General features: G+C 36.1%; 1 long non-coding RNA gene and 2 other non-coding genes across 4 annotated transcripts in view; all 3 read right to left on the minus strand.

The window, feature by feature from the left end:
• Positions 1-4649: 4649 nt before the first annotated feature.
• The window catches only part of LOC102890262, a 5899-nt gene continuing 1065 nt past the window's right edge, over positions 4650-9483 (minus strand). For both annotated transcript variants that reach the window (XR_001517662.2, XR_439293.3), the window contains exons 2-3: positions 6868-6992; positions 4650-5438 (exon numbers count right to left, since the gene is read on the minus strand). This is a non-coding gene — a long non-coding RNA (uncharacterized LOC102890262). The remainder of the gene's footprint in view (positions 5439-6867; positions 6993-9483) is intronic.
• LOC112469497 lies at positions 9056-9138 on the minus strand. The gene has a single exon (XR_003042637.1).
• On the minus strand, positions 9218-9362 carry LOC112469498. Its single transcript, XR_003042638.1, has one exon.

A 9483-nucleotide genomic window follows, 5' to 3' on the forward strand; every position in this document is an offset into this window, starting at 1 on the left:
CAGTCTTTTCCAGCTTCTATACTCCTTGGCAGAGCCCACTTTCTAAGAAAGAAGCTGAAAAAGCCAGATACTTGTTTTCCTAGTCACTTCTGCAGCTATGGCATAGGCATACACAACTCAATTCCGGCCAATGAAACAGGAGGGAAAGATTGTCCTTACTGAGAAAGCCACATGTAAGGAGGAGGTTCTAGCTGGTGGTGGCATTAGGAGGAGGCTGAACTCGCCCCCTCATGAGCACACTGAAATATACAACTCCGTAGAGCAATTCCTCTTGAGAGACAACCCAAGGCTGATTCAGCAGTTTTTGCATAACAAACAAAAGAGAGAGACTGACTAGCGAGGGCTGGGGAACCCTGCAAGCTCTCCCAGGGCTGTAGGAACTCTTCAGGATTGGAGGTGCAGTGACCGCTATTCTTTACCCTCCACCTCAATAGTGTTGGCATGGCTCTATCCCAGTGCTCTGGTCTACCTGGAAGATCACAACTCTGTGTTCCCAGCCAAACTGCCTGGAGCCCATTGTGGCCTGAACAAAGGGAACAAGCAAAGTCAACAAGGCACCACTCCACACACCTGGCCAAAACTATCACCCACGCACAGTCTGCACAGAGGTAGCTTCTATACGAGGCCACTTTTTCAAGAGTTGGAGAGAGCGCTGTATTTTGTAGAAAGTCAAACAAAATGAAAAGACAGAAGAATCTCTCTCAAATGAAGAAACAAGAAAAATTCCCAGAAAAAAAACCTCATGAAACAGAGATAAGTAATTTGCTGAATAAAGAATTCAAAGAAATGGTCATAAGGATGCTCACCAAGCTAGAGAAAGTAGAATAAAGGAATCTAAGGAGAACTTTGGCAAAGAGTTAGAAAGCATAGTAACGAACCAAGCATCAAATTAGTAATGATATAATGGCCTTAAATGTCACATTAGACCAGAATGACATAACATTTTCAGAAATTTCATCCAAAAACTGGAGAATTCTCATTTCTTCCAAGTGCACATGGAACATTCTCCAGAATAGACCACATATTAGCCACAGAACAAGCCTCAACAAATTCAAGAAGACTGAAATCATATCAAGTACCTTTTCTGACCACAATGGGATGAAACTAGAAATCAACTACAGGAATTTGGAAAAAAGCACAAATGTGGAGACTAAACAACATGCTATTAAACAACCAATGGATCAAAGAGGAAATCAAACAAGAAATCAAAAACTATCTTGAAACAAATGAAAATGAAAAGAAAACATTTCAAAACTTACAATATGCAACAAAATCAGTTCTAAGAGGGAAGTTTGTAACTATACAGGCCTATCTCGAGAAACAAAAATCCCAAACAAAAAATCTAACTACACCTAAGGGAACTGGAAAAACAAGAACAAACAAAAGCTAAAGTAAACAAAAGGAAGGAAATAGTTAAGATTAGAGAGGAAATAAAAATTTTAAAATAGAAAAGATCAATAAAACTAAGAGCTAGTTTTATGAAAAGATAAAATTGACAAACCTTTAGCCAAACTCATCAAAAAAAGCCCAAATAAATAAAATCATAAAGAGGAAAAGTTACAACTAACACCACAGATATACAAAGAATCATTAAAGAATACTATGAATATATGGCCACAAATTTGACAATCTAGAAGAAATGGATAAACTTCTAGAATTATATAACCTTCCAGGACTGCACCAGGAAGAAATATAAAATCTAAACAAACCAATTACTTGAAACAAACCATTTGTTTCAAGATAGTTTTTGATTTCTTGTTTGATTTCCTCTTTGATCCATTGGTTGTTTAATAGCATGTTGTTTAGTCTCCACATTTGTGCTTTTTTCCAAATTCCTGTAGTTGATTTCTAGTTTCATCCCATTGTGGTCAGAAAAGGTACTTGATATGATTTCAGTCTTCTTGAATTTGTTGAGGCTTGTTCTGTGGCTAATATGTGGTCTATTCTGGAGAATGTTCCATGTGCACTTGGAAGAAATGAGAATTCTCCAGCAATACAATTGAAGCAGCAATCAAAAAAGTTCCAACAAATAAAAGCCAAGGAGATGGCTTCACAGGTGAATTCTACCAGTCAAAGAAGAATTAATACCCATCCTTCTTCAACTATTCCAAAAAACTGAAGAGCATGGAAAGCTCCCAAACTCATTTTATGAGACCAGCATTACTCTGACCAAAACCAGGAAAAGGCACTAGAAAAAAAAAATTTCAGGCCAATATCCCTGATGAACACAGATGCAAAAATCCTCAATGAAATATTAGCAAACCAAATTCAGCCATGTAGCAAAAAGATCATACACATGATCAAGTGGGATTTATTCCAGGGATATAAGGTTTGTTCATTAACTTCAAATCAATTAATGTGAGACACCACATGAACAAAATGAAATACAACAATCATATTATCACATCAGTAGAAAAAGCATGACAAAATCCAACATCCATTTCATTTATGATAAAAACTCTCAGCAAAGTGGGATAGAGGAGACATCCCTCCACATAATAACGGTCATATATGGCAAACCCATAGCTAACATTGTACTCAATGCTGAAAAGCTGAAAGCTTTTTCTTTAAGGTCAGGAACAAGACAAAGATATCCACTTTCACCACTTTAATTTGCATAGTAATGGAAGTCCTAGTGATATTAATCATAAAAGAAAAAAGGCATCCAAATTGGAAAGGAGAATTAAACTGTCATTATTTGCAGATGGCCTGATACTATATATAGAGAACCCTAAAGAGTCTACCAAAAAAACTATTAGAATAGACAAATTCAGTAAAGTAGCAGTATACAAAATTAATATTCAGAAGTCAGTTGCAATAACAAACTATCAAAAAGAGAAGAAAATAATCCCATCTACAATTATATATATATATATATATATATAAAAGTATAAAATACCTAGGAATAAATTTAACCAAGGAGGTAAAAGACCTGTATTCAGATATCGTAAGACATTGAAGAAGATACAATTAAATGGAAACATACTGTGCTCATGGGTAGGAAGAATTAACATTGTTAAAATGTCCATACTACTCAAAGCAATCTATAGATTCACTGCAATCTCTATCAAATGACCAGTGGCATTTTTCACAGAACTAGAATAATCCATCCTAAAATTTATATGGAACCACAAAAGACCCTGACTAGCCAAAGCAATCTTGAGAAAGAAGAACGAAGTTGGAGGTATTACCAAACTATACTCCAAGGCTATAGTAATCAAAATAGCATGGTGCTGGCATAAAGACAGACACATAGATCAGTGGAACAGAATAGAGATCCCAGAAATAAACCCACACCTATATGGTCAATTAATCTGTAACAAAGGAGGTGAGGAAATACAATGAGGTAAAGACAGTCTCTTCAATAATGGTGTTGGGAAAACTGGACAGATACACATTAAAAAAAAGGAAACTAGACCACTTTCTTATACTATATATAAAAATAAACTCAAAATGGATTAAAGACTTAAATATAAGACCTGAAACTATAAAACTCTTAGAAGAAAACATACGTAATAAACTCTTTAACATTGGCAGTATGTTTTGGGGTATGTCTCTTAGGGCAAAGATAACAAAAGAAAAAATAAATAAATGATAGTACATAAAACTAAAAAGTTTTTTCACCAGAGGAAACCATCAACAAAACAAAAAGGCAACCTACAGAATGGAGAAGATATTTGCAAATGATATATCCAATAAGGGGATAATATCCACAATATATAAAGAACTTATACAGCTCAACATCAAAAAAGCAAACAATCTAATTTAAAAAATGGGCAAAGGACATGAATAGACATTTCTCTAAATACATACAGATGGTCAACAGACATATGACAAGATGCTCGACATCACTAATCACCAGGGAAAGGCAAATCAGAACCATAATGAGATATCATCTCACGCCTGTCAGGAAAGCCAATATCAATAAATCAACAAGTGTTGGCAAGCATATGGAGGAAAAAGAACCTTCATGGACTGTTGATGGGATTGTAAATTGGTGCACCCACTATGGAAAACAGTTTGAAGGTTCCTCAAAAAATTAAAAATATAACTACCATAAACCCAGCAATTCTACTTCTGGATGTTTATCCAAAGAAACCCAAAACACTAATTTGAAAAAGATATATGCACTCCAGTATTCAATGCAGCATTATTTATAATAGCCAAGGTTACTGAGGAAAAAAGCAACCCAGGTGTACATCAATAGACAACTGGATAAAGAAGATATGGTATAGGTATACAATGGAATATTACTTAGCAATAAAAAATAATGCAATCTTGCCATTTGCAACAACATAGATGGACCTAGAGGATATTATGTTAAGTGAAATAAGTCAGACAGAAAGACAAATACTGTTATGATTTCACTTATATGTGAAATCTAAAAAAACAAATGAACAAACAAAACAGAAACAGACTCATAGAGAACAAGCTGATGATTGCCAAAGGGAATAGGCGTGGAAGAACAGGTGAAAGACACACAGACACACAGACACACAGACACACACACACAGTGCCATGGGATTGATTGAGTTTGATTCTTTACAAAAAAAGGAAAGATGGTAAATTTTATTTGTATTTCACTACAATAAAAAAATAATAATAATAAAAAACCTTACAGAGCAGAAGTTTTCAAACTTCAGAAGGCATCAGAATTACGGACAATGTTTATTGAAACACAAATTACTGAGCTTCATCTCCAGAGTTTTTGATTTAGGAAATCTGTGATGGGGCCTGAAAATGTGCATTTCTAACACGTTCCTGGGTGATGGCAATGCTGCAGGTCCAGGAATGACACTTTGAGAAGCACCGCTATAGGCCAAAACTGACCCTCTTAAAATAAAATCAAGGCTTTGTTACAAATGGCCACCACAATCATTTCTTTTCAGCTAACCAAGAACTTTAGGAACAGAAATGCTGACACAGGGTCAAAGTATTGGTGTTGGAGTCAGAAGTCCTGGACACTATCATTAATCAACTGTTAATATATACCCTGGATAAATCCTACTTTTTGAGACTAACTTTCCTTGCTTCTGTTTTGGTGTATCTTCAGTTCTCATATTAAATTAGTAATAAAAGTTAATTTGGGGAGTTCTAATCACTTTAATGTTTTACTGAGTCATAAAATTTTATGAAGTTTCATGTTCCTAGGGCACACAGTTATAAGCTTTTTGATGACAAATATGTTCCCAGAAGGCTTCTTATCTAAGGAGTTCAGAAAAAAAACTAAAGTGTGCTTTATGCAATAAAAATAATACATCTGAGATATTTGCATGAAATCATTTAGAGGTATACCATGAACACTTAAAAGTACATCCTTCATAAAAGTTACTTCAAACTAATAAGTTCCTATTAAAGATTTTTTTTCAGTATCTTCTGCAAAAATTCAGGACCTACACGTTCCATAACTGGAGCCCAGAAAAAAACTCTTCTGAGACCTGAAAGGAAAAAAAAGAAAAATTTAGGAATAAACAAACTATTTTATACATGTCTTTTAACAGCCATCACATTTCAAAAACCCAAAGATCTATCAATCTATTTCTTATCATTTTCACTATTTCTGCATACTTTGTATTTAACATTTAGAAAATCATCAATCCTTTATACAAGTTGTTTAGATATCGTCGATTATTCATATTCTTGTGATCTGTTAAAAATTAGCTAAAGTATAATAGAGTTGGCTTTAGAAACCATTGCCAGTGCTTTGCCTTGAACATGTAATTCAATATTAGTTCACTCGTGGATAACATCAAGTGGGGGAACTTACAAATTATGGAATACCTGTGATACAATAGCAGTAGATATTTACATATTTCTAATTCTATTAAAATTTATTATAAATGATATGTTGCCATATGAATTCTAGTAAAAGTTCTTGTAAACATTCTATATATTCTAGAAAAAAATAAACCAAATTTTTAAATTCACATGAGAAAGGGAGAAAAAATAGATTTGTAAGCTCTTAACAGCAAGATCCTTGTTTTAATTATCCTGGTACCCACTTGTGCAAAATGCTAAATAACTGTCTAGTATTGAAAACAATTCTGGTTTCTTAGATAACACAGAATTTGAGAAGCATGTTTTAGAGCTAGAAGGAAACTAACAGATCGTCCCATTTAAACCCTCCATTTCATCAATGAAGCTCAGAAGTTCTGTGACTTACTCAAGTCTTGCAGCCAGAATTGTGACTGGAACCTAAGTCTTCAAACTCTTAAAGTGTGCTCTTTGATTACATAACTCTGCCCACTTCCAACTCTTCCAAATCATATATCTTTTTTAACGTTCAGGGAGATACAGTAACCAGAAAGAGACTGTAATAGTAATTTAAAATGTAACTAAGCATGCTGAATCCAATACAAATCAGAGCACTTACTATGTGGTGTATATGTTCTCATGCACACTGAATCAACAAAATGCATTTATTTCTTAACACACAAATCAAGCAACTTTATATAAGACAACAGTGACTTATCACTAAATTCAAAAATTCTTAAATGTTTTATTCATGATTATTACTGTTGTCTTACTACTCTACTTCGCTTTGCAAGAATGATTTGTTTTTACAGATCACATCATCCAAGCATGATGCATTTACTTCTCTTCATCTACTCCCAATTAATATTTCTCAATAGCACCAGCAGGTAAAGATGCATTCATTTATCTTTCTCCCTAGCAGGTGAGCACTCACTGTCATTAATAATGAATATTTTCTGTTATATATGCTTAATAACACTTAAAAGATAAAATTGACAATCCTGTTCTTTAGAAACATAAGAAAGATAGTAAAGTTAAAAAAGCACTGAGTTAAAACCCAATTGTAGTTCTAGGTCTATAATTTGTTGTAGACAAGACCATTCATTCACTCACCCTTAATAATCACAGCATGCTTTACAGCGTACCAGGCATTGGGATACATTGGTAACTTAAAGATAGTGCTGGCTTTCAATGACCTAAGCACAGGAAGGCTGTTTAAGTAAAATCGTATCTGGAAGCTGTATAAAAAGACATTAGGGAAACTTAATTCTAAAGTGCATTCATTGAAGCCACAGTAGTTTCACATTTATGTAATACCATCTTCCCAAGGTGAAAATGAACCTAGTGACAACACTCCTTTTTGGGGTGCATACTGGCCAAATTACTATCAAAAGTTGTCAGTATAAAAAAAAAAAAGAGTGAGAAAATACATATTCTCTATTTGAATATGGTTTTATGAGGACATGATGCCTACAGCTGAAGCAACCAAAAGCCAAGATGCTTGATGACAAGGTGGTGCCGCTGAACTAATCTTGGACCCCATACCTACAGACTTCTTGTTATGTGAAATAATAAGAACCTTATTGTTTAAGCCATTTTAAGTCAAATCTCCTATTACTTGCAGCCAAAAGCATCCCAAATGATAATTAACCCTAAAGAAAAAAATCTTTTCACAACAGCAATTACAATGGTAAATGAAATATTGGAACTGAGCTACTATCTTTTAAACACAAGTCAAGTTCTAATGCTCTAGGGTATTCATTATATGTAATAACTCCTATGCATCTAGGATGGTAGTAGCTCTGTACCACCCTCAGAATTGAGAAAAGTCACTCAAAATCATTTTCTGTAGGGACCATGGTTGAGAAAGGCTGAGCATCTAGTAATGACACAATCTCTCACTCCTCCACCTACCTGAAACCACATTTTATCTCACCCCAGAGCACCCTTCCAAAAAGAAAAAAGGCAAACCTTCTGAAACTAAGCCACCATATATTGGCAAGCATAAGTTATCCTTACTAAGGTTCCTTCCAAAATACTTTATTTCTTCCTCCAAGGAAGATTCACTTAACATTCACCCCCTTTCGTGTTTTTTATAACATTCATCTAGCTAATGATGTGTGTTGTTACATCATTAATAATAATGCCCCTTTTTCTACCCCAACTCCTATATTCCATATCCCATAAGCCCTGGATACAACATGGGCCTTGGGCTTCTGAAAATCGAGGGCTCGAAATTCTAATTTAGAAATTTTCTAGATTTGAAGCCTTGGAAGTTCTATGGGTTCTCCGGGCCTAAGTTTCCTCATTTATTAAATGAGAAAGAACAAATCCAACTTATCTCATGGGGCTGCAGAATGTCCCTCAATTCAGATTTGTCTGAGGTATATGAATTGTATGTTATTCTATTTTGTGTAATAATTATATCACGAGTATAAGATTATCACGCTGTTCATCATCCAGATGATGTGGGTAAAAAAAAAAAAAAGATCATCAAGTATTCAAAGTCCAAATTCTATTGACTATATATATGTGTGTATGACTATTCAAAGTCCAAATTCTATTGACTACATATGTGTGTATGACTATATATGTGTACATATATACACACGCACACTGTGAAAAAGGAGCATACATATTTTTTAAAGTTTAATAATCCTCAGAAATTATGTATTGATTTGACAACTGCCAAAATCCAGGGTTCACTCAAAGCAACAGAAAGGAGAAAAGCAATAAACCAGAGGGTCAAATTGCAATAGATGATAAGAAAAACTGAACGATGGTTGAGAAGTGGAAGGTGGGAAGGGATATGAAAGAATTTTCTGTAATAATGGACATGTTCTAATTATATTTTGAGTTACAAGTGTATACATTTGTGAAACTCATCTGAGATTTATATATTTGCATGGAAATATTGACCTCGGGTGAACTGTACTAAGGTCTGCCTAAAAAATAAGGTGGTTTAACGGAAGAACAGTTGGACAAATGTGATAATAGCAAATATGACAACATGTTAACAATTGCAGAACGTAGGTGGTGGATATGTGGGTGTTCCCTGTAGAAGTCTTTTTACTTTTCTGTATGTCCCAAAGTTTTCATAATCAAATTGGAATTAAAAACAATGTGAAAGGCCACCAAGGCGTTTGAAAGCAGGTACAGGGCGGGCACTTCCCTAAGGCTCACAGAACACCTCAAAGCCCCCCACCACCCACACGATCCAAGCCCAGGGCAGCCTGGCCTGCCTCCTTGCCCCGGTGCTGCGGCTCTACCGCATCTCTGCTGGAGTCGCCTCCTGTTCGCCCGGTCTCAGTCGGTTCGCAGAACACACTCCATCACCTGGTTCCCAGAACTCAGATTGCGCAGTGGTCACGTCATCATCGACCAGGGCTCACAGTTACAGCGTCAGAAGCCTCTCTAGATCTCCCTCATCTCTAGCCTAATCGGTTATCCCTTATCTCCCCGACTCCCGGTCCCCTGGCCCCACTTCACCTGACACGTTGTCATAATCCTCTCAGGCTCCGGGCAAAGCGACGTCGCCTGCCATGGGGCCCAATCATATAAGGAAAATACTGCAGGCTCATCCGGGGACGACATCGGGGACCCGGGGGCACCCCTGCCCTACGACGCTCGCTGCACCCCTCACACGCCAACCTCCCCGCCCCCAGAGAGCCAGGTCCCCGCCACCCGCTGCCAAGCAGCCTAGGCCTCAGAGGCCCGGGTGTCCGCGGC

This window comes from Pteropus alecto, unplaced genomic scaffold, assembly GCF_000325575.1.
Source record: "Pteropus alecto unplaced genomic scaffold, ASM32557v1 scaffold146, whole genome shotgun sequence".
NCBI classification, from domain to species: domain Eukaryota; kingdom Metazoa; phylum Chordata; class Mammalia; order Chiroptera; family Pteropodidae; genus Pteropus; species Pteropus alecto.